Source organism: Chamaea fasciata, unplaced genomic scaffold (assembly GCF_029207755.1).
Source record: "Chamaea fasciata isolate MVZ Bird 193981 ecotype frontalis unplaced genomic scaffold, bChaFas1.0.hap1 SCAF_1, whole genome shotgun sequence".
Classification (NCBI taxonomy): domain Eukaryota; kingdom Metazoa; phylum Chordata; class Aves; order Passeriformes; family Sylviidae; genus Chamaea; species Chamaea fasciata.
This window is the reverse complement of record NW_027094086.1, coordinates 10,160,350-10,184,862: the sequence shown is the minus strand read 5'-3', so window position 1 is coordinate 10,184,862 and position 24,513 is coordinate 10,160,350. Positions and strand designations below refer to the sequence as shown.

The 24,513-nt window shown below is 39.0% G+C and overlaps 2 long non-coding RNA genes across 2 annotated transcripts; both read left to right on the top strand.

The window, feature by feature from the left end:
- The first annotated feature begins 7,248 nt into the window (after positions 1 to 7,248).
- Positions 7,249 to 21,743, top strand: LOC136301285 (uncharacterized). Its single transcript, XR_010723832.1, has 5 exons — positions 7,249 to 7,348; positions 16,546 to 16,595; positions 18,206 to 18,281; positions 20,117 to 20,263; positions 21,660 to 21,743. It is a non-coding gene; the product is annotated as an uncharacterized lncRNA (long non-coding RNA).
- A 124-nt stretch (positions 21,744 to 21,867) lies between these two features.
- Positions 21,868 to 23,990, top strand: LOC136301292 (uncharacterized). The gene is made up of 3 exons (XR_010723836.1): positions 21,868 to 21,974; positions 22,646 to 22,688; positions 23,326 to 23,990. It is a non-coding gene; the product is annotated as an uncharacterized lncRNA (long non-coding RNA).
- The last annotated feature ends 523 nt before the right edge of the window (positions 23,991 to 24,513 follow it).

The following is a 24,513-nucleotide window of genomic DNA, read 5'->3' as shown; positions in this document are numbered from 1 at the left end:
GGGTAGAAATTGGTCTTTCACTTATAGAGATTTTATTTGAAGTGAATTGCAAAATGTTCATAGGTTTGGTTACTGCAAGTGTGAATTACTTCTACAAATATTTTGACAGACTTGCAGAGGACTGAAAATGCCATTCCTTGCCACCATTGTTTGTAGAAAATGATTTATGTGTGCTACTGGTAACTCCTATTTCAGATTAAAATTGAACTACTTTGGATTAAAAGTGTAGGAGAATACTAAACTGTGCAGGAAACATGTAAGGATATTATGTATATGTATGGCATTCTGCCTCTGATTTCTTTTATCCACTTGAGGCATAATCTGCAGTTATTAAAGTTATTTTAATACACAGTGGAACTGACAAAGGCATCTAAACAGTTGGATATTCAATTCCCACAACTTTCAGAGAATATATGTGCTAAGAATACACTCAAAGAATGGTCTGGCATTTGAGAGTATTTTAGGCCCCAATTCGTTCCAGAAAGGGGAAAGCACTTACATGTTTTTTAAAAGTCCATTTTTCAAAGATAGCATGTGGTATCTCTGGTGCCTCAGTTCTGGTTTGTCTGTCCCTCTAGAACAGCATGGTGCTTCTGATGGAGCTGATACAGGCAGTGCAAAAGAACATGATTAACTGTTTGTTTTTTAAATATTAACCAAGTCTTCACCGTTCCAATTAAAATTTGTCAAATTAAGCAAATTGCTTGGGGATTGGAAAGGAAAAAAACCCCTTTACTTAATTATTTAGCCAATATTTACTGGGTATGAGTGTATTATTAACACAGCAAAGGAGGCTATTAATTATTATTCACAGCATTTCTAATAAGAAAAGATGGCATCTGCTATTTCTGTAAGAGAAATATTGTCACTAATAATCCATTCTAAAGTGTAAATGTGATATAATAAACTGGATGTGTCATTTTTCTTTTCTGCACTGATGTGCTATATGAGGGAGCTGAGCTTTTTTTGGGGCTGTGTCAAAAGGCTTTTTGTTGGTGACCTTTAATCAGCTAGTATCCAATTATGAAGAAGTCTAATGGCATATTTGTGTATCTGCAATGTATTTTCCACCAGACATCTCTGCTTTGGTATCACCTTTCCTTTACCCATCATAAGAGAGGCAGCAAAACTAGAAGTGAAAAAATCAACCAGATGCTATTTTCTTTACTAAATGCAAAAAAATTTTAATGTGCCATTTATTGCATACTTTCCATGTACAGTCTATTTACTGAGGCAGGGGAAGTGAGAGAAAAGATATTCTGAGGTAAAGACTATTGAACTGGTGTTGTTAAGGTCAGCCTTCAATTTTCTGCTTGATTTTAGATGTCCCCTGTGAACTTTGGTTAATCATCCGTGACCTGTGTCCCTGAAATCCACAGTGTGTCATGAAGAGAAAAGATGGATAAAAGAAACATTGTGAAACCTTTTAGGCTATCTGTCTATTCAGTGTTAGGATCACCTCTACCTAAAGGACTTCTGGCAAATGTCTGTCAAATTAATTTTTTAACGTTGGATTTCTTGCTACAATTAAAATCCATGTGTTTCATCCTGGCCTCAACATATAAGAAGAGCTTATTCCTTTTTTCTCTCAAGCACTTCATGAATGTTTTCATGTCTCCTCTCAGACTTGCCCTATTCCAAGGGAATCCCAGTTCTTTCCTCCTGGGTCACATTTTTCTCCACAATGCATTCTTGCTGCCTGGCCAGTCCTTCCTGAAGCTGCATGGAGCTTTGCAGGGCTCAGTAGGGCAGGAGGATCTTTCAGAGGACTTACAGGTGATATTTTTACTTGTACACACCAGTGTCATATTTGTCTTTTCAAAAACAATATAACATTGTCAATTTATATTCAGTTTGTGATTCCCTAATCACTTTCTTTTTCTCTACAACAGTTCCTAGTCCTGTATTTGAACCAGTTGTTCTCACCTATGTGAATACATTTCATTCATTCCTATTTGATTTGGCCTCATTTTTCTTTGCCACCTCTCTATTAGTCACAATTTTTCTGATTCCTGTTCTATCATTCAGTGTCTGCCTGAGCTTGATTTTATCTGTAAATGCAATAAACACATTATTATCCCTTCTTCTTAATCATTCATAAAAATACTGAATTTGACCAGATATAGGACAGAGCTCTGTGATTTCCATCTGGTACAATCCTACCATTTTGACACCAAATCATTGATAAATTACTCTCAAAATTCAGATTTCCAGCTATCTTAGCACACCTTTTCTCTGTAGTTTAATCTTGACCAGGTTTTCTTAGCTTACTTGTGAGAATATTATGTGAAACGGTGTCAAAAGCCTCACTGAAGTCAAGATGCATGACATTTTCTTTTCCTCCTCTACCCACAAGGCTTGTTACTCTGTTGCAGAGTGGAATTACATGGGTTTGACATGATTTCTTGACAAATACATGTTGGCTGCTACTTCTCTCCTTGTTACTATCTAGGTGCTTAGAAGTATTTGGGTTATTTGTTCAGTACTTTTCCAGGAATCAAGTTAGACTGTTGGTGTGCTAATTCCCTGTCTCCTCCTTTTCCCTTCATAGTGATAGGTGGTCTGCTGGCTCTTCTTCATTTTTCTGACCCTACAGATCTTGCATGAATTCTCTAAGAGATTTACTAATGTCTGTGAGATTGTTTCTGCCTGTTCTTTAAGTTCTTAAGTTCTTTAAGTATCTTGGCATAAATGTCCTAATGCCCCACTGAACTGGCAATTGGAACCCTAATATTCTTTAATCTGATCGTCCCCTGTTGCAACCTGGGTTGTTTTTTAAAAAAACACCTTGGTTTTATCAACTATCTAGTCATAGTTAACCTTTCCAGTGAGGGCTGACATAGAAAAGGTGCCAAACATTTAACTTTTCTGGGACTCATCTGGCAGGAATTTGTTTTCTCCTTTGAGCAGTAAGCCACTGTTTTCCCCCAGAGTTCTTTTTACTGCAAATGTGTTTACAGAAAGCTTTTTGCTTCCTTTGCAGATTTCCTCTCTTTTTGTACCTTCGCCTTTCTGAATTTTTCCCCACATATTTATGTCATTCATTCACATTTGTCTTTACTATTTCAATGTAGTTTCACTTCCTGTACATTTTATTTAGCTCCAGGTCATTGAAGAGCTCATGGTTTAGCCAAATTGTTTTCTGATTACACTTCCTATCCTTCGTTCATGTTGGCATGGCTTCTGATTGTGCTCTCACTGTCATTTCTTTAAAGAATTGCCAACTCTTCTGGACTCTTTTGTCACTTCAACTTGTTTCCGAGGAGATCTCACCCACCAATTTACAGTGTTTATTGAAGTCTGTCCTCTTGAAATACATTGCTTTAGTTTTCTCTTTTCCCTCCTTCCTTTGCTAAAGATAGTGAATTAGTTTCATGGCAATTATAACTCAAGTTTCCTGATCCATAAATTTGGATACCATCTCTTTGTCTCTATAGATTATAAACCCTCTAGGGAAGAAAAAATTCTTTTTTGCTATTTTTTAAAACATTTTTTTCTTTCAAAATGCAACACAATGCGAGAGTATTTCAGTACCAGCTGATTCCTTCAGCTTTATCTCTGAGAGATAGCATTGATAGCTCTCTGCTCTGACATCCTGCTGTAGTATCTCAGCATCTCCTCCCTTGTCAGCTTCCTAATTGTCTGCTGTTAATCAGGCTGAAGAGCATGGGCAGTGGTACTGACAATTACATCCAAATAACAATATTATGCTGGTAGTGAGAGAAAAAATAACCATATTGAAATATTATATATATAGCGTGTCTGATGCCCAATTAGAACAAGACACAAGTGCACAGTGATAGGTGGGTGTATTTCTCCTAAATTTGTCCTCTGGATATGATGTGAATGAATGTGGCTTTGCAGGTCAGAAGGCAGCTGTGGTAAAGTCCAGTTAGCTCCTCAGTGGGAACATCCAGGGGAAAATGTGGAGCCTACACATACTTCAAAGACCAGGCACAGCATGATACTCTGCTGTTCAGAGAAGGGCTAATGTTCTATACAGGAATGTAAAGCATTTCCAGATACAGATATCTGATTGGAAACCTTCAATTAACTCAATTAACTTCAACTGGAAAGAGCAATAAATGTAGGTCACTTGGTCATCTGCTCTGCATTCATCTATGGATTGTGTGGACATGGAGAAGATGCAGAATTATCCGCAACGTTGTTGTTTTACAATCTTCCTGTGCAAGGCACTTCCCTTGCACTACAATATGCTTCCCAGGGATGGAAAAAGTATCAGGAGTGGTTGGTAGTCAACTCTGGCCACTTGTATCGTGTCTGAGTAGCTGTGCAGTGAGCAAATGGGCTTATGATGCTGGCCAGAGAAAATAGTCAGGCCTGCAATCCTCTACTCATTTACTTGTTTGAGTGCTGTTGGCACCATATCATGAATGGCAGCTGCTGAATCCAGCCACATGGGACTCATTTGCAGCTAACTAGAGTTTGCTCGATATTATCTGACAAATTAGGCTTCTACTGGGAAGTGTCTTAATATCCATTTATTAGGGAAAGCCTCTCAGGTTCATGATAATATTTCAGGACTTAAAGAAAGGCAAGAGGGAGATATGGGCTGAAGGATGATCTTGCCATGAAAAATCATTAGTCCAGTACATGTTCTTTAGGGATGTAGGTGGTTAGGACTCAGATTTCAAATCCTAGCTACTCTGAATTTGGTCTTTCTGCCTTTTTACTTAAAATTGTTTCCCTTTGTGTAAAACCCCTATTTATAAGATTAAGGATTTTGGCTAGCGTTTTCCTTATTCGTGGTTGTACTAGAGCCCCTGGATTATGGAGACAATCCACTACTAAGACATGTTATTTCCTTTTCTCCTCTGTGCCATCTGTTTGTATCACCTCTGTGCTGGAGAATCCCACTGTTCCATGAGAGAAGATCAACACAAAGCTAGAAGCCTGATTTAATTATTGCAATTGCATTATTGCAATTATTAATTGAATGAATTCTTACACTTTCAACAGAGAAGATTGAACCAAGCTCATCCAGAAGTGTTTTGTATTGAGTAAAAATGGTGTTAAAATTTTTATTTCTGCTCATGGTCATGTCTGAGAATAGCTCCTTGGGATTTATATTTAGTACCCTTAAAAAGTCTTTATTTCATCTGAATTAAAAGTTTGGAGAGAGAAGAAGATAATGAATTAAAATTACTGATAGTTTTGCAGAAAATTTATTTCCTCCATGATCTATAACAAACATCTTGAGAAATTCACAAATAAATTTACACTTGTAAACAGAGAAAAATGAAAACTCAGTTTTATCATCTGAATGCAGTAGTGCCTTAGTGCCTCAGATGCTGGGATTAGGAGATTGCTATTTCAGAAACTACAGGAGAATTAGTCTGTGGATTATAGCTAAAATACTTGGTGGAATAGTGAGCCAGGCATAACGTGTATGAATAGCTTTTCACTGCCTTGCTCCAAAGCCTTGAGTATTAAAAAAGCCACAATGTGACTCCAATACAAATGTTTCTATTTAGCAACTGCTATTGAGGGATTATAAGAAAAAACTGCTGTGCTCCCAGTAGTGTTTGATTCAAGTTTATGATATCATTCATTTAAATGCCATCTGAGGTATTTTGTGCAACCATTGCATGTCAGAAAGTGAAGTGATCACTTCTCTTGGCATCATCAAAAATGCATTTTCCCCCTGTAATTCCTATAAGCAATGGAGTAGCAACATAAGGAGTGGAATTTGGCAACAATGATTCTCAGAATAAAACTTAAACATGTAAATTTTACTCATATCTCATACCTTTTCTAATTCTATCATCGAGCTGGACTAAGTCATGTACATTCTGAAATCACACAACATTGAGGCTGCTGTTATTGTGTAGATGTATCAGTGATGACTGATGATTTTCACCTGGTAGAGAATTTTTAAGTTCAAACACAGACGAGGTAGTAGCAGTTGTCTTGCTCAACAGTGAAGATGAAAGTGTATGCCATTACATTCTGCAAAGTGGAACAGATTCTGATATTTGAGTATTGAGAACTGAGATGAGAAAACAGCAAAAGTATGTCTGAGGTGGTGAGCTCTGGTCACCTTTGACTTGGAGAACAGAATAAAATCAGCATTGTCTCTAGTGGTAACTCCTGTAGAAATTCCAACTGTATTGAGATGAGTTTAAAAAATACCAAATTAGTTTATTTAGGTTATTTTTGCTACTGTTATTTTTTATTTTGGCTTATTAAAAATGTATAATATCAATTATGATATTAAAAAGTATTATTTTCAAGTATCACAAAGCTTGTTTTATTAAAAACTTGTTCCTGTTCTGCAAACTAAACATCAAAAGTTGATCAGATTTCCTGCAGTATTTCAGTTGTCCTGGAACTAAATTATTTGGCAAAGGTGAAGCTTAAAATTGATGTAATACCACAGGTACCTATTCCTCTAACAGTCAGTATTTGTCTGCAACTTGATCCCTAAAGTTGCTGCCCTAATTTTTTGTTTGTTTGTTTTTATATGGTCTTAGAACATGTAAGCTCTAGGATAAGTTTCCTAATATTTTGCACCCTAAAGTGCATCAGCAAGAAGACAGAATCATTTAAACTACATGATTTTACCTTGGCTACTATATTCCTCTTTTATGCAATCCTCTTCAGTAGCTGGAAGTTTATGTTGCTAGCTTGTAGATGAAAACTAGCAGATATGTAGTAAACTATTTTTGTGAGGATGATTTAAAGCACTTCTGAAGTGTGCTCTGTTGCTGCTCCAGATCACTTTCTACATTTGCAGTGAAAATGCTGAAGGGACTTACAACCTTTTTATGACTCCTTTCATAACTTCAGTTTTTTGACCAAGTCTCTTCTGACTTGACACTCTTAGTTTCATACTGCTGGTGCAGGTACAAATAAATTCTTATTTCTCTTTTACTACACAATTTTTTAAACGTATTTTTTTCTGCTGAAAACTTGAAATCCTCTGAGGAGGGCCCAGATTATGGCAATGCATACATAACATTTCCTCTTTTCCCTCTTGTGAAGCTGATATCACCATGCCCACTTCGAGGAGCTGAAGAAAACCTCTGCCTCATTTAACTACAGCTGTCCTAACATGCAGGTGTATTATATCATTATATTATTAGCTCCACAGGAACCACTGGGAGGATGTAAATCTGCTGCATGAATATTGAATGGGCTTCAGCTGAAACTTATGTTTATGCAGAATAAATGACTTGTATTTACAGATGCGTCACATGCAATTATGTGTATCAGGCTGGTGAAATGTGGCTGATGTTGGAAGTCTTGGTGACGTAACCAAGATGAGGTCAGTAAAAATGCACGTGTTTTATATGCAACCAGAGGCCTCCTACACAAGTGTAAACAGGTGGGAGTTATTTTTATTATAGTTTTGATCCGCTTTGGATGGAGTAAACATGCTAGATTTTAAGTAACTCGTTGATCTATGTGCTATGAACTTGACTGTGATTATTGCTGGTCATTTCAGTGGAACAGCTACATAAATTAAATAAGCAAGTACTCTGGGGCAGGATTTGTTGGTGTGGGTGTGTATTTTGAGAACACAGGCATCTACAACTGAACAGCTCAACTCAGTCCCTCTTTGTAGCTAGAGGAGAGTCTGAGTCACCCAGTGGAGTACTGAGTTTGTTTTACTCAAAAGATGTAATTTCCTTTCAGTGTGAAGTATTTCTTCCTGAGACCATTGGCTCTGCTGGTTTGATCTCCACTGGCTACAGGAGGCATCAGACAGCTGCCTCAGATACAGATGCTTGCACTAAGGAGACCTTGGGAACAATATCCCAGGCCTTGGATGGCTGAATCTAATTTCAGGCCAATTTTATTTGTTGTGTAGGACTTAAGCCAGCTCACTGTGAGTTTAAGTAGCTATGGATGAATTTGGCTACTCACTTTACTATTTGAAACCAAAAATATTCAAGGGGTCAGAAGAAACTGGGGGTAAGACAGAAAATTGTGTTCACTGAGAAGTGGCCATGGGGTCCATTTAATTGACACAAGCAGGGACAGTTTTTGGTGCTGATAGTTGTGGCATCATGTAGCTACAGAGTTCATCATGTCCAGGGAGGGTGCAGCTGCTGGCACCAGCAGGGGGAAAGAACAAGATGGGTCTTCATTTATTTAGCTCAAGAATCCATTTATTCACCCCCAGGGCTGGGGAGGGGGGTGAAGACAAAAGGGCTCCCAGAGGCAGGGTTGTGGGGTTTTAACAGGGCATTGTAGGGGTGGGGTTTTAGGGTTTGGGTCAAGGGAGGAGTTAACACAAGGTAAGATCAAATTCCAGCCTCCTTAGAATGGGAGGACTCCACAGATAGTAGGCTGGCATTTCACATGGATGTATCTGTATGGATTGATGACCCTTGTTTTACTGTTTTGAAGAATGTGACCTTCACTTCAACTACAACCAGGAATGACTACTGATACTACCTAATCTCTTGCTACTGTTGATCTCCGTAAGGACTTTTTTTGTCAAAAATGGCAATTATGATGGAAACTGCTTTTGTGGGTTCTGAGGTGCTGAATTATTTTGATAGATACTTAGCTGGTTGTTGTGCTCAGTTGAAATCATGGCAGAGGGACAGAATTCTATTTAAAGAGCAGAGTTGGCTCCAGATTCTCTTCTTTTTGTTGACTAATCAGTGCCAAACCACAGAGCAGAGAGTGAGATTGAGACCATTCCTTGCCTAACTCACTTCCTAACCATGAGTGAAGGAAAAAAGCTGAATGTGTCCTTGGTGAGAAAGATGTAGACGATTTTGGTGGTTTTCCTATGGATCTGTAATACAGGTGTCTTTTTTGTGGTGTATATTAGTGAGTTAAGCAACTCTTGTGAGAGGCCTAGGCTAAACAAAGAGCGAGGAACCTACTTATTAAGTGCTTATTGTGAAAGAAATGGTAGAGAGGAAAGGAAAACTATGCATGAATAAATGTAATTTCAGCATTGGGTTCAGAGTGCTAAGCACCTGGGTTATGGAGGCAGACTCATATCAGACTGACCAGGGAAGGTACTCTTGAATGTTACAGAACCAAGGTCTGACTGCTTGTCTTGGTGGCTGGTGATTTGCAAGGGTTGATGCCCACTATTTCTTACAAACTCTCAACCTTCCTCTGGTGCAGCATGGGTCAGCTGTGTCAAGCTTTGGTTCTGCACTGAGTTCTCCACTCTTTCAGAGCATGGGTGTGCGTTTCCACCTGGCTTCACCCAGCTGCTTCTCTCTGTACTGAAATGCACAGAAAATTCTGGACAGGAGATATGAGCCTGGTTCTGCCACCTCTGCCTGCCCTGCAAGGTGGTTGGGTCAGCCTGACCAAGAGTTACATTACACTGGGCTTATCACATCAGAGTGGCAGAGGGGTTGTTAAGGGTTGCATCTCTTCTCTCTGATCTGCTCCTGAGCAGATCCTATTGACATGTTACAGACTAACCCAAGATGAACTGTCAGTGTTGCCATATTTATTATTACCATAAGGTAGAAATTACCTTTGTGTGGGGAAACATCTGTGCACCACTTCAGACTAAGCTGATATTGGTGCAGTTACCTGGTCTGAGCTCATTTCACTGAAAGAGATTTTCCCTAAGCACAGATGAAGCTGTAATTGAGTCCCTATGACCCTCTCTACAGAAGCTGCCCTGGTTTTGGATATGAGCCTCAAGCTGTCTCAAACTGCTGCCTAGACTCTTTAACCCAAACAAGACCCAGATGGGCACTGTGCTCAGCAACCTGGTGAGCATTTAAAACTGAAATCTGGGAGTGAAATTCTTTGTCCCAGCAACATCCAGTCCTTCACTCTTGTTCACACTCACACCGAGGATGAGATGGGGTTTATTCATCTGAGAAACAAGCCCTGTGCTTCTCTTCACTCTTCTGGATTTTTTCCCCCTTGTTTTCATAGTTTCTTTGCTTGGAATAATGAACTGAAGTAGGCTTCTCAGTGTATGGTTTATCTGGTTATTAATGATGTGGAGCAATTCAGGACCCTTAGGACTTCTATGTTGTTGTTTTAATAAACATATTTCAAGATGATGAGGCCACTGGCACACTTTCTATGCTTTTATGGTACAATGGTCCTAAAGTAGCATGGTGCATTTTATTTATTAGCCAGCCCATTAATCACACAGGTATCAGCTGGCTTCAGGGAAATTTTTAATTAGCGATATTTAAGGTTGAGAGAAATTGTTTCTGTGACAGACAATGAGAGTAAGCAGGAGCAGGAGGCAGGCTATCTTTGTGACTCTGTGATTAATACAGGATTTAAATAAAATATTCATGAAAGGAAATTGAAGTTATAGCCAAATCCTAATGTTGAACCTCCTTTAAACCTCAAATATACAAATTCCTTGGAGATTCATTCTTTGTATTCATTAGTGGAGAGTGAATCTGATGAACATGAGAGAAAAGGGAATTTGTTCCCTAATGTAATAATTTTGCAATATTTTAAAATGTTTTTCCTAAATCTTCTTGAACCACAATTTAATGACATTTTTAAAATCTACATCCTTATTTGAAATGGCTCACAAGTCACTGAAACAGGTACAAAGGAGATATTAGGGGTGGAATGTGGGCCATCCCTGACAGAACACTGTTGTTTGTGAGACAGAAAGGAAAGATTGTGTGGATGGCAACTACATCCTTCTGGCAGTGTTGGTTTAGTAGTTGCTAACACTTAAAGCCTGCATTGTCACATGAAAAATGAATGGTACTGGCTGTGCAAACATCTCCCTTGTTAGATAATTAATCAGGTGTACTTTTTTTGATATAGCACCTCTCTGGTGTGCTCATAGCCATCTCTTGAAATTGCCCTGTAAAATGGATTGTTAAAGAAGGCCAAAAAAAAAAAAAAAAAAAAGCCAAACAAACCCTGTAGGAAATATTGCATGTGTCTCTGTCTGCACAACTGGCAAAATCGAACATTAAATTCTTCTACTTGCACAAAGCAAATTTTTCAGTCTTGGCTGCTCACGTTTAGCAATTTAAATGTGTAGGGAAATTAAATTTTCCAAGTTGTTGAGCTCCTTCAGCTCCATTTCTCTGTTCTCCTTACCTTTCTTCTATGCAGCATCTGTTTTCCCTAAACACAGAGCACAGGGAAGTCCCTTGGCCTTCAGGTGCGACAAACTTCATAAGTCTTTGGTCTTGATCCCTGCTCTGGAAAAGAAAGCTGAAAACTGATGCCTTATTAATTGAGCTTGTTATAAAGGAAGGAACGTGAGTGGTGCTGTCAATAACATGAGTCATGCTGCCCCTGACTAGAGGCAGAAAGAGATCAGGAGTCTCCAAGGCTGCCATGAGCAGGTGCAGAACAAGGGGAAGCAACAGCCAAGAAAGCACCATCAGGGTCCTGCCTACAATGGCTCTGGGACCAAGAAAAAGAGTTGGCTCACATCCCTTTTCTGCTGACTTGTAGGGGAACAGGAAAAGCTACTGGTGTTACACTGGAGGTCTTGTTGGGAAACTGTGGTCCATATACTTGTCAGCTTTCTCAGATTTGAGAGAACTTGTATAAGATTTCTGTGTGAGAAAAAAATCTGAGATACTTCTGTGTCCTCATCAGGAGACATCTAGGCAGGTAGAGGGAGCTCATGGAGACTTATAAATCACTTAACCCCCTTCAAATATAGGCCAGAGAGTTTACACACACACAGAATGACACTAAGGCAGCTCAGGGCTCTGGGTAAGTCCACTGCTGGGTCCTTCTTGTTCAAGCCCAAATGTTTCTTATGCACTCTATCTACTTTGCCTTGTGTGAAAGTTGAGTCTAATTGTCTTCTCTAAGCCACTGAGATTTTTTTCCATTCTATTTTGTCTGCAGGGGTTAGGGCTTTCTTTAGTGATAAAAGATTTCAGCCTTTACCTTCCCTTTATCTTCTTACGTGCACACACGTGGAAACACAAAGTGCTTTTGCATTTTTGTTGCTCACAGGATCAACAGGTTGCAGGATTAAAAGCAGATGTTCACACCTCCCAGGAGCATAATTTTAGATGCCTCCTGATCTTTGCAGGCATAATTTTTTCAATTACAGTTTCATTAATTTTCTTTGTGACTATAATGGCTACAAATAAATGATGGAGAGGCTTTTATTAGGAAGAAAGAAGAAAAAAAAGGCTGAGATTCTGAATTTATTGCTTGACACCAGGGGTCATGTTTGATGTGTTCTGGCTTTAGTCCAATTGTCTTTGAATAGGATGAGCATAGGGTGTACTCTTGTCCAAGACCACAGACCTTCTGTATGACCAAAAAATTCAGGTAATACTGCATTTCCCCAAAGCCTTGTGGACTATTTCTAATTGTCTTAGATCTCTTGTGGATCTCTTAGATCTTTGTGTGGATATCCTCTTTAAAATCTCTTTACCTATGCCATGGAATAAGCTGTTAAATTTGATAAGAAGCCCATCTGAAATGCCATGTCTATTACTGTAGAGTTTTAATTACAGTAAGGTTTATTAGCTTAAGTTGCCTTTGAATTTGAATAAGGGCAAAGTTATTCATAGAGCTATATGCAACCTATGCCTCAAGTTTTTAAAAATGAGTTTTTCAGCCAAACCAGAAGAAAGATCCATCACTCTTCCCTGTACTACTTAAGCTTTACCCATTCTTATTATTAAATTATTGTTACCAAGAATTTAGGTTAGGGATTTTTCATCATTCCCAGAGTAGGCAGTTGGGAAGAAGATACCGTTGGAAGAGAAGTAAGGTCCAGGCCAGTATCCCAGGGACGAATGAGAGTGTTTGTTTGTAAATTGCCAATAGCTCTTTTGTCCCCTTAAAGGGCAGTCCCCTTTTCTTCGCTCCCTCTGAAGTTCAGATTATGTGAAATGCAGAATTCATTTTCTTCTCCATTGTAACAAATGTGTCACATTGAAACTTATTTGCCCTGCTCTAATTTTTCTCAGGCCATTTGGCAATCCATCTTTCCAGGCCATGCTGTGCAGGTGTATGATTGTATTTGAAATTCCTGCACCCATTAATCACTGCTCTGTGACCTGCTTTACTCTGTAGTTACTAAAGATCCCTTCCTCAGTTCTGGTCTGCCAGTGCTCTGTAAACTGTTTACTTTTCTGGTCCAGCATTTGCTCAGCATTTTGGCAAGCTCCAACAAAATGTTCCCAGTTGTTCCCAATTGACTTTTGGCCAACAAAAGCAATAGACTTTTCTTACATGGAATTTGATGCCCACATATGTTTTCCCTTGTTTGCTGTTTCAGGCAGCTCTTTTAATGCTGTTATCACCTGGTCTCACCTTGCCTCTGTTGTGACTGTAGAATGGAAACAACTGTCACACAGGCCTGAACATGGTTTTCAGCCCCTGTCTCTTTGGGTTTTTTTTTGTTTCCTACCATATATCTTTTGGTTCTCAGGAGGCTCATTTAACTCTTGTGCTGTTTTCAGTCAGAGAGAAGACAAGGTTGCTCTCATGGAACAATGAGGGTAAAAAAAAGGTGCAGATCAGAGATGCAAAAGACAGCAAAGAAATTGAATTTCCACTACTTTTTTCTTTTCTTTTTTTTTTTTTTTTTTTTTAAACAATGAAATAGAACCGATGCTTTAAATGTTTTCACTACAATAGGCACGCAGCCTTGTGCAAGGTTGTGCTACAATACACTGAATGGGAATATCTGGAAATATCTAGATATCTAGAAATGCTTAAAGACCAGCCCATCTGTCTGTTTCATGTTCTGATCTATATTTAGCTCACTGTTACCCTTTTGTATTTATGTATTGTATAATTTTGGCTCATTTACTTTGAATCTTAGCCAAAGTAAGCCTGGGGAAAAAAAATCAAAAAACTTGAAACCCAAGTCCCACTGTGCAAATATTTTGAAACGTTAAACAAGGCTTATTCCTATTCAGGAGAAAAGGACTTCAAGAGTTTTATTATGGCTAGGGTGTTTATTATTGTTATTCTGTGCTGGTTGCTCATCTATCCTGCTGGAGCATAAAACACACTTTGCACTCTGTGTGCTAGTAGATATCTCAACGCTTCATCTTCAGGCAGAAGAATATATCTGGGTCACTTGAGGACAGAGTGTGGGTGGTGCTTGACAGTTTTTATAAACAAATCAAAATACCTCTGCTCTCCCCAGTGCCTAGTTAGCTGTATGCTTTCCAAGTTCTCAGTGCTGAAAGTGTGGAAAGTTAGGTCCTCCCCCAGCAAAAAAGAGAGGTAAGTGTAAGTTTGATGTATTTCATCTGACTTCTGACTTCCTAATGGTCTAGCTCTTAAAATTCCCTCACCCCTACTCTATTACTGTACAGGGAAGTGAAAAATAAACATGACTTCTATCTTCAGAAGACAGCAGATAATTTGTGAGACCACAGATGACAGAGATGTTTCCAGCCTGCTTCTGCCTACACCCCTTTTTGAAGCCTTGATATTTAAATTGCATTCATTTATGCTCCCTTGTGCAGTGATGGAGTAGGTGTCAGCAGGCCTGCAGGAGATTGAATGGTGATACAAAGGTACAAAGCAGAAGAAGGGAATGTAATTTTCTCCACTTTCACACCAGTTGTGAATTTGGCACCTGACAAGTTTGTCAGATGCTCTTGCTAGCTCATCCCATTGAAAGCCACATAAGGCATCGCTCTTTGAGAGAATTTCTGTCCAGCTGTGTCTGAATGGGAGGATTGCTGTCAACCACCATGTCTTGTATATTTTCTGTATGTCATGGACCTACCTGACTAGCAGATGCCAGTATAGTGAGCATTTACTTCTTTACTTCCTATCTTTCTACTGTTAGGCAGGCTTCTTCATATGTTCTAGCGATACATTTCACTACTGTGATATTCTTTAGTGGTTGCAACTTCTTAACTCAACTACTTCAGCAGTAGTCTTGAAGATGTGTTCATTGCACATTTATAAAATCACATGCCAGCAACTGCAGATATACAATAAAATTTTATAGCTGGTCTCAGTGCTACGAATGAAGAACTTGCCCTATTTGATTGCCGAAGTATTTTAAGTACTTAGTTGAATAACATCTTGTTGACTATAAAGTTAGATTTAATGGTAGAAAATTAAGGCCAGAATAGGTATTTAGGGAAGTTTATTTGTGATTTTTTTTTTCTTTTGGTGATTTGTAAAGAATGATTTTAAAGGACAAGAAAACAAGAAAATTAATGCTTAAATCCATTTTCTGTATGTAAGAGCCATCACCATTTAAAAAACATGTTAGATGTGGCCTTGGGAGTAGTAGCAGGAGCTCCCATGATAATTCTTTTCCCAGGGGCACCATGAGCTTTAGAGTCCAATTTATTCAGTGATGTAAGAAATGACCCATGATCAAGTCAAGTCAGTCAAGTGAGAGAGCTGTTAAAGCACCACTAGCATTTCCTCCACTTCAGAAACAGCACAGCTGCTCTCAAGCCTCCATTTCTCCCCCGTAAAAGTCCTACTTTTTTAAGTAAAATGGGAATTTCTTCATATTTTTGGACATTTTTTCTTCCCTGCCTGTCCTTCCTATTGTGAAACCATTTTTTCCCCCCAGTACAACCCAGTTCACCTTAGCAGGTGCACCAGCCATCTGTGGGCTACTACAGCTTCAACTGCAGAAGAGTTTGACTGCAGCCATTAAACCAGACAGTTTCTAATCTCTCTGAAGAAAGGAGGGAAACTTTGCTTTCTATTCATGGCAGGAACAGTAAGCTGTCGGAGAGAAGAGATACAAATATCTGATATCCTTCCTTCCATGGATGGTTCTCACTGAGACTATATAGGTGAAGTAACTCAGGACAATTCCCCTAAGATCTTATTCATGTCAGAGAGAACTGCAAGTCCAAACTGCATTTGAGGAGAAGAAAATCCTGGGATCTCCCAGTGTCTTGGCAGTTCTCCTGCCTTGAGGAGTTCCTAAGAGAAAATTTACCTTGTCCTTCAGAGATTTTCCCTCTCAGGAAGCTGGCTGTGTGTACTGCTGAAAGGCAGAGTAATGCTCTCCTATTAAAAGCTTTGAAAGCAGGGAAGGAAAAGTGTAGTTTAGTTCAGTGTTACTGGGAGACAGTGGAGAAAGTTCAGTATTTTTATGCGTACACAGAAGTTGGAGATAAACCATCCCCCCCCCCCCCCCCCCCCCATCTTTTCATGCTGACTTCAGTGGCAATTTTTTTGTTCCAAGCCTTCAGGGTTTGAACCTTGTTTAACATCTCTCTGTTGAGAAATTCTGCTGCTCAACAGTCAATGCCTAGTCAACAAATTGTGCCTGTGATTTTGCAGTAGGATAACATTGTAGATAAGACACACCTACTGGGCACTTTCAAGTTATAATATTGTGTTAGTCATTGCTTTTATGTATGTTTATACACAATATCTGCCTGAAGGTACACATTGATTTCCAACCATCGAGAACACATTTAAAATTGTCTGAGTGCTTAACCTATGTTCACTGAAAGTATATTTTAATTTTCTTTGCTATTAAGAATTATTAGCTCAGAAGAGTTTGATATGGCTATTATCATCCTCATTATTATTGACTTAAACTAAAATTCTTCTAGAGATTTTATTTCTTTTGTAAAGTTGAGTTATACTCATAATTTGCCTTCTGTTTTTTAATAGGTGTATTCTATTCAGGTGTATTGATTTAAGTGGATTCAACTGTATTTCAGGTAAAGATTTTCTGACAACTAAAACCAAAAATCTAATGTGGTGTTACTTTACTTGTAACCAGTAATTTTGTGAATTTTTGTATTAAAAAAAAAAAAAAGAAACACAAGGGAGGTTACAGACTGAGATTCACATTGCAGGATTAAATGCTTAAATCCAGGAGAACAATTCTGACAGCCTTCTTTCCACTAGGAGCTAACCTCTGAAACACCTAAAATCAATCAATGTTTCCGTTTTTCCCCCCTAGTTCCCCAGCCACAAAAACCTAAGTTCACTGGCAGCATCATGGTCTGAACAGTGAAGTTTCCTATTTCTTCCTGAACTCAGCTGTCAATTCAGAGTTGTGAAGACTGAAAGTCAGACGCCCTCCCAAGCCCTGGAGATGATGAACCCATCAGGGGCTCCTCTGACAGCTGTCACCCACCTGCAGCCACAGTGTGAAGCCCAGCAGCTGTTGTGCCCCTTTGAGAAGAGCAGAGGGAATGGAGGGGCAGGGATGCTGTTGTCCTCTGCCCTTTGCCTGCTTTCCTCATGGAAAATCCATCCAGGTTGTGGCAGATGGTGTGGGCACGATCACCTTGCCAGGGCTCAAATTGGTTGTATTGACTTGCCAGGGGAGTACTGGAATAAGGCCATTTTGTGTCCCTCCTGTTAGTGATCTGCAAAAAAGGATGAGGCCACAGAAGGGGAACCTGTTTGTGAAGGAGTCCTGAATCCTGATCCCTCATTTTCCCAAGCTCATTAATTTGATAAGTAGCATTGGAATTATAGGCCAGGTCATATTCCAGTGCCCAGTTGTAAGACTTCATGTCTGAGATAGAGGCTCAATTTTTAAATCCTTCCTCTACTCAGTTTGAACTATCTGAAGTTTCCTGCACCTGTCCTAACCACGAGGATAAATGGACATTTCTTGTTCAGCTTTGAAAGACAAAAGATTTCTACATTTTACATAACAGATTCAGTGACTGTGGTAGCAAGAAAATAATCTCAGTAAATGTGTTAACATAAAAGGCAGCATCAAATTTGTATTACTTGACCCAAAAGGACCGATGCCTAGGAATGGTGAAAGCCATACTTCATGATATTCCAGAATCCTGGAATGGGTGGGTTGGGAGAGATCTTAAAGATCATCCAGTTCCAACCCCCTGCTGTGGGCAGGGAGACCTTCCACCAGACCAGGTTGCTCAGGGCTCCATCCAACCTGGCCCTGAACACTTCCAGGGATGGGGCAACCACAGCTTCTGTGGGGAGCCTGTTATGGGACAGCACCGGCTGCTCGGAGTGATGCCTTAGCTTTTGGCAGGGAACAAGTTTGTCTATAAATAGGCCTTAGTCTTGAAGGTATTTTAGTTCTTGTTCATTCAGAAATTACCTACCATTTTTTTACACCTGCCTATCTGATAGAGGCCAGAGCCTATTTCATGTCGAACGATCCCATGGAGTTTAATTGGTTTAAAACAAGAAATCTTGCTGCTTTGGAAGAATGTTTTTGTTCTGATAATTCTTGAGATTTATTTAGTAGACAAAAAGACTTTCCTTTAGACTTTTCAGACTACCAACTGCCTTAAAGTGATGCTGAGATTGTCTTCACCTGAAAATCTCTGACATGCAGGTGGAACAGAGTGTTCCTGTTCTCGTTTTGGGAGGCCAAGGTTGCTTTGCAGTCAGGCATGAAGTCACTGGTAGTGGTAAGAGAACGTCTTACCTGATTCCTGGTCTTGAGATTTGCCTTTCCTTTTCCTCTTCATACTCTTATTCTCTAGGCCTTTATAATTCTTAAATGCAGATTGTATCAATTTTATTGTGCCACCAGGTGAAAGAAATCTAGAGTATAAAAAGAATTTAAAAGGTTTTACAACCATGATAGAACAAGGCAATCAATTATGTCCTTCTTCAAAACAACTCTGCCTATGTTCAGATAGGTTGTTGTTTCAGATATGGATTGTTGATGTATATCAGGAACTGTGTGGCAGCATGAAGGAATGCTGTGGTTCATGCCCCACACCTGCACCCGGGATTGATTCAAATGGCCATTATCATGTTTCAGAATGTGGTGGCAGTAAACACAAGGAAGATGTGCTGTGTCTAAGAGCCTCCCATGTCAAAATACGCAACAACTTTGATTGAGATATACTGACTCATGGCCATACAAGAAACATGTGAGATTTGTCAACCAGGATTACAGCGGTAAAATTATTTACACTCCCTAAATGTTCAGAGTGGTAGAGTGTTTATGTGAAGTATCATGTTAATGGAACTAGTAGAAAATCAATACCAGGATTTGGAGTGGATGCTATTTAATTTTTTTTTCTGGTTATACATTGTAGTATGTTTTTTTTATCCTGCATAGTCACACAAATCCATTTTGTGTCAAGTTCATTGCAATAATTACAACAATGCTGGTGACTACAGACAGCATCATGCATTCACTTGTATTCTCTGTAGGCATATATCCTCATCTCTGATAATTCTGTTCAGCATATTTTAATGTACCAGACCAAATTTTGCTAATCTCCTTTTCACAGAAATCAGAATTGGGAAGTAGTTAGGGTAATGACTGAAGTGGGCTGAATTTCTTGTCCTACTTCAGAAACCTTGAGATTTTACCATTTGCTAAAAGAGCTAAATAATGATTTTTTTGTTGTGATCTGTATATTTCCATTGAAGCTTTTCATACCTTAACTGCTAAGCAGTCTTACACTCTTTTGTCTCTGTCAGCTCAATTCTGAGTGCAGCTGTGAGCTTTAAGATATTTATAAATAATAAACAGACACCACAAAATTTGGTCAATGGTTAAAACACCATGTCAACCACTTGTGCAAATAAATTCCAGTACCATATCTTTTCATGTCCATGGTAGGATAATTTGTCCACTAACCTCTATACTCACGAAGGCTGGAATTCTTATGTTTTGCTGGCAAATCTAATTGATTGTTAAGTTCTTACACAAAAGCAATAGTCCTCTATAAATCAGCCTGAATAATAATAACAATTATCGTAATGATTGATACATGAGCATTTATTTGTGTTCCTCTCAGTCACATTAATGGGATTTTGATGTATAAATTTCTTCTCATTGTAACAAGATTACATGGTTCAGAATGCAAAAATGCTTTTTCATTTTATCTAAAGAAGAAAAAGTCTTCCTTGCATAGAACTATGTAACGATATTGATCGTGTTATACTAGAGATCTTATGGAAATGTTCAGCATTGATCTGATAAAAAAATGCTATGGGGATTATAGATAAATACTGTTATGCATACAAACATTCCCTTGGGAACTGCTGTGATACTGCCTACAAAACCAAGATCATGTGTTCATGAAGAAGCTGCACAAGGTAAACAGTGTGGGTTTCTTTTCCTCACACAGAGCAAAACACAGACAGCATATAATCAGGGAGAAAAGCTGGGAAAATTTTGCATGTCAATTTAAATCACAGAAACTAGCAAATCAGCAATTTTACTACAGTCTGTGCTTAATGTCTTTGTCACAGATGACATATTTTTGTTTTGTGTCTGCAGGGCAATATGACACCTCAGATGGCTGCTGCCTTTGTTTCTACCATAGTAGTGAAACATGGGTGAGGTATAAACCGTAGCAGTGAAGGTGCTGATCCAGCAAACAGTTAATTCCCTTGGCTGTCTACTGAATTCAAAGATAGTAATCATGTAAGTAGGCATGCAAACATGTTTGCGTTGGTAAGTTCTTGGTTCAAGTGACTGCTGCTTAAGTTTTCACTGGAAGCCAGGAAAAACAAACAGATTTCCTGGTGTTTAGTGCAGTGCTTTAGAGATGAACTCTCTCATCCCAGGCTGGATTTGTCAATCTCCCATTTTATATCTAGATCATTCATACCGGAGCCTTTTTCCTTCAATTTCTAACAGTTCTACATTTTGATGTTGTTTTCAAGCAGCTTAAAAAGAAACAGAAGCATCAAATTTAAATGAAAGCTGTATTTGTACTGAAACATGGCTTCAAGTCCAGTAATATATACTTGTACTATGAGACTATCATGAAGCTCTTAACAAAGGGCTAGCGATGAGATATTAGACTGAGCAGATGAACTCTGAAGTCCACGTAAGTTTCAAGCTGCAACAAGTTCATGTTTGACCACAGGTGTATACAGATCTTTCAGGATGATGTATGTGGCTTTTGGAAGGAAAATACGAGGCTGCAATGGAGTGTTAACTTTCTATTCCACTCTTCACCCATTGGGACACTTAGTTCACTGTTTCTACTTGCCAAATTAACTCCCAACATATCTGTATTCTACATCCTGCTAAACAGTTACTCAGAAAGCTGCTCATGCATGCCCACACACACTTATTTGAGAAGTCTTAAACCTCACTCTAAGGGAAATCTTCAAAGCAATTGCTCTTGAAATCCTGACTGTTCCCAAAGCTAGGTTAAAGACATTAGAAATTTAATCACCTTTTTTAATTTCCATTTTCAATTAGTGACACGCTTTATGGTGTAAGGAACACAGAACACAAAAAAAGGAGGCTTTTTTCACTGTATTGTTTTTCCTGAAGAATGTGTTACTACTAGAAAAAGATCAGCTGAACTATGAAACAGTCTTTTTCATATCCCCTATAAGTAAACACATCTCTTACCCTGGTCCTAATGTTTTCTATATTTAACAAATGGCTTTGTTGTAGGCAGGGATACATGGTACACAGTAAGCAGAGCTAAGCTAGTTTTGCCTGCGCTCTAAGCAGAGCAACCAAAAGGTGGATACACACAATTATCTCAGTGCTGGACCTGAGCTGATTTGTTCTCCTGAAAAGTGGAGGCCCATTAAGTAAGGCCCAGAGCTGGGATGACCAGGTTTGAATGGCTTCTGGTTGGTTCAGAGTGTGGGCACATCTTTTGTGTGTCTCTTGAGTAATACGTTATGCAGACATACCCACATATGACATGTTGCATCATTTTTAATCATCAAGTACCATGAATCTGTAAAAGTACTTCTAGGGAAGAAATGAATATCAAATATTTCCTTCTGGATAATATTTTCAAACTCTATTTCACTGTGACCTGGTTGCACACTATGTTCCTCTCTTGTAGCTGGAGGTTGACTCAGTAGGTTGAGAAGAAGGGGAAACAGGCAATAGAAACTGCTTAGAAAAAACTTCCTGCTTTCAAGTTTCTCTTCTACGGTAAGCTGAGGTATGACCTTTGCCTCCCTGGATAAAAGCATTGCATGAAATGTCCTTACTCGTCTGTGCCTGTGTACAATGCACATATATGACACGTGTACCCTTAGTGAACAGGCCCTGATCACAGAAGACATGAGTGCAAATCCAGGCAGTCTGAGCATCTCTGCAGTCTCTTGCTTACAAAACAGTCCTTTGTGTCTTTCCAGACTGCCCATTGCAAGAGGTATGAAAGAAGAATCCTGTCTGCACAAGATTTATGGCTGGGAGAAATCACACTCTGTCTCTTCCTGTCCACCTAAGTCTTTTGGGAAGCACCCACATAGAGTAAGCAGAGCTCTTTTCCAGTCATCTATTTAGATTGGAAGGCCTCATGGTTTTCTTGGAAAGCAATCACTTATGAGGTCCCCCTGCAGAATGTTGTTGAGACTTATGCTGTGGAAATTATTGATATAATCACATTCAACCAATTTGTAAAGGCCTAGTGGGGGAAGGCATAAAAAGCCTTAGTCTGACATTTAGAATTAATGCCAGGAAAGACATCTCTCCTCCAGAGATATATGAGAAGCCAATGTTACACACTTGCAGTCATAGTAAATGTACAGGACCCGAACAGCTAAAAGGATTGTCTAATCAAAAGCTCATTGAATCAAAAGCTGTGGGAAACTTCCTACCAGTCTCAGAGTCGAAATATTGAATTTATTTCTCATCTAAAACAATGGAAGGAATTGATGACTAGAGAAGGGTTTGTAGCCTCTGTACAGAAATTTAGTGGTGTCTGTCTCCCTGTGACGGTTCTGGTTTCTTTTTCTCTGGTGAGGTCAGGATGAATAATACACGGGAAATGTAGATTTTGTGTTTGGACTTGGATGTTTATTGTTTCTTATCTATTTACAGACTCATGAGGCATAAACTCTAACTAGCAAGTTAGAGAAGCAAGGTAAAATGGAATGCTTCTAACTCCAAGGTTATTTAAGCAATAATCCCCCAATAACAAGGTGACACCTATATTTTTTATGTTTTTGACCCAATAATGACCATCCAAGGTCCACAATGAGGACTTTTTCACCCATTTACAGAAAACCACCCAAACCCATGAAGAAGGAATAAGAAGGTAAAGGACTTAGACAACACCTTAAATCCTCCATCTTTACTCACACACATTACTTAAACCCAAGTTTTTCACCCTATGAGATCACACAAAGCTATTCAAATTCCACACCCACAACCCCTGTGCCATCACTCAGTCTCTGAAGCCTGTTCCAAGCCTCAAGTCAAATGTGGTGCTTGCCTGATGGTCAGCACCCCTCAGCTCAGAAAGCCTGAAATTTTCAGCCTCCAGGGTTCCAACACCTCCCCATGTCTTTTGTTACTCAATTTATACATTTTTATTTGGGAGGTAAGTCCTCAGACTTTCTATGCAACTTACTTCTTCAAGAGAGTTCAAAAAATACTTTTTTTAAAAATAAATGTGCCACTTTATGACTAATGACCAAGTTGGACTAATGACCACCAACTTCCATCCCTACCTGATTTCCCTTTCCTGTTTATTTTTGAACATGCACTGATAAACTCAGGAAGACCCAGAGAACTCCTGAAGCTCGGCATGGTTTGCCCTCTGCCCGTCTGCTTTGTGTGGTCCATCCTGTGGTGATTGGTAGCAGAATAAGAACTGCAGGCTACTATTAAATGGAACAGGTCAGGTTGTGGTCCTAAGGGCAAGCAGAACAGCATCCACATGGCTAAACTCCTCTTCCCACCATCCCCAGGTAATGTAACAACTATAAATCTGTATGAACCACACTGTGCAGTATTTAAGGCCATGGTATGGATGTGCTTGGGTCACTAAAGTAGCCAAGCTGCAAATAAGTGGAGGAACACCAAGACTGCCAATTCCACTAGAAGTAGATTTGCAATGTGATCTTAGTCCATGAACATGCCCACCACAGGGAACTGACAGCACTGTGACAGTGTGTTTGTTTAGAATTATCTTAATTGATGCTGAAGCTATACATTGCTTCCTGTTTATACAACCTCCAATAATGTTGAAAGATCAAATGCAAAAAACTAGCCTGGCAATTTTCAAAAGCTGTCAGAGAATATAACAGATATGACTTAGATGAATGTGCTTTCAACTTCCATGAAAAATAAATGTATATGCAACACATCATTCCACCATCTATGGAAAGCTGTCCATGGATGCTTTTAGTTCTATGGAAATGTGACTTCCTCTTAAATTAAAATGAAGCCTGGGAATCTCAAACAATTTCCAAAATATAAATAAAAATATAAATCAAAATATTCAAGTTTCTTTCTTTCTCTCTTGGATCTTTTATTCGGGTGTCTTCTCTTAATGTCTGTGGTGGGGATCTAAAAATTAATTGACCCCATTTCAGTGCTTAAGATATGTACGTCCCATAAAGTCATATACAGTTAGTTAATAGTGAATTTAATAGGATTAGTATAAATTAACAGAGGTTTTCCCCAGGATTATATTATAATTATTGTGTGTTGCTTTGTGTTTTAGTAGTTCTTGGTGACTTAGTGCCTGTGTACTGGATTGTGTGCATTGTGTGGTTTTTAATCTTTAGAAATGGCCTTGTTTTTCCAGAGTGGATGAGCTCAGCCCATGGACTCAGCAAAAAACTTTTAGACACCTTTTTAAGTGCTGTAGTTTAGGAATAGTGTTCTCCAATTTAGTGTTACCTCTGAAACCACTCCAAACCATGCACTGCTTGCTCACTGGTGGGATGGTGGGATGGAGA